Source organism: Vigna unguiculata, chromosome 8 (genome assembly GCF_004118075.2).
Source record: "Vigna unguiculata cultivar IT97K-499-35 chromosome 8, ASM411807v1, whole genome shotgun sequence".
Taxonomy (NCBI): domain Eukaryota; kingdom Viridiplantae; phylum Streptophyta; class Magnoliopsida; order Fabales; family Fabaceae; genus Vigna; species Vigna unguiculata.
In genome coordinates this window covers 17,625,388-17,626,303 of record NC_040286.1, presented here as the reverse complement: position 1 = coordinate 17,626,303, position 916 = coordinate 17,625,388, and the positions used below count along the sequence as shown (strand labels likewise).

Here is a 916-nt window from a genome sequence, read left to right as displayed (position 1 = left end):
ATTTATTTTTAATCTATTAAAACGTTCTTTTAAGTTTTATAGAATGTGAAATGACAAAAAAATAATAATTTGAATAGAGATTTATTATTTAAATTCATACCAAAAATGAAAATTTAAATCCCAATGATAAAAACAAAAGCTATCCAAATAATTAATAGAGATTTATTATAACTCCGACAGCTTTCAAAACTAACTCTTGTCATTTTCCCACATATTTAGGCAGCACCCAAAATATTCAAACTTTTTCACTTTAATGAAAATTTTAAATTGTTTTTCCTATCAAGAATATGAATTCGTTATTGAAATTAATATTTTAACTTTATAAATCAATTAAATATCCACCTTTAATTTTGCAAAGTCAAGTTCTGCTTTTGATGTAGAAAAAAAACTAACAAAATCCAATAAAGAATATGATACTCTCACCATTAAAAAATGGCACAAACGTTAGTTTCTACAGAAAAGATAAATCCACAAAACAAAATTAAGAATCATCAATTTAACATCAATCTCTGCAACCCAAAAGATAACTAAACACACCAAAATAAAATGGAGAATCTTGAAATGTACTTGAGCTTACTAGACCAGCTTCAAAATAATTTCAGCAAGTCTGAAGAGCAAAAGAATTTTATATACGAGCAGTTTAACACCTCTCATGCCATTTAATTATCGTGGCAAGAAGGCTGCCTGAATTACTACTCAATAACCAAATTTCAGATCCCCCACAATCATCAATTTCCAAACCCTCTAAACAAACAATTTGGAAGATTACGCAAACTAAATATAAAACCATACTTGATCAAAAATCATCACAAACAAAATCAAAAATGTATCAACCTTAGCGAAAAGATCCGCATACTGATTAAAGAAACATGGTAGCGAAAATTAGTGAAAAGGTTGAAAAAACTCAGTATTGGGT

General features: G+C 27.6%; 1 non-coding gene across 1 annotated transcript; it reads right to left on the bottom strand.

The window, feature by feature from the left end:
* Window positions 1–560: 560 nt before the first annotated feature.
* LOC114195745 lies at window positions 561–686 on the bottom strand. The gene has a single exon (XR_003606576.1). It is a non-coding gene; the product is annotated as a small nucleolar RNA snoR77 (small nucleolar RNA).
* Between the last annotated feature and the right edge of the window lie 230 nt (window positions 687–916).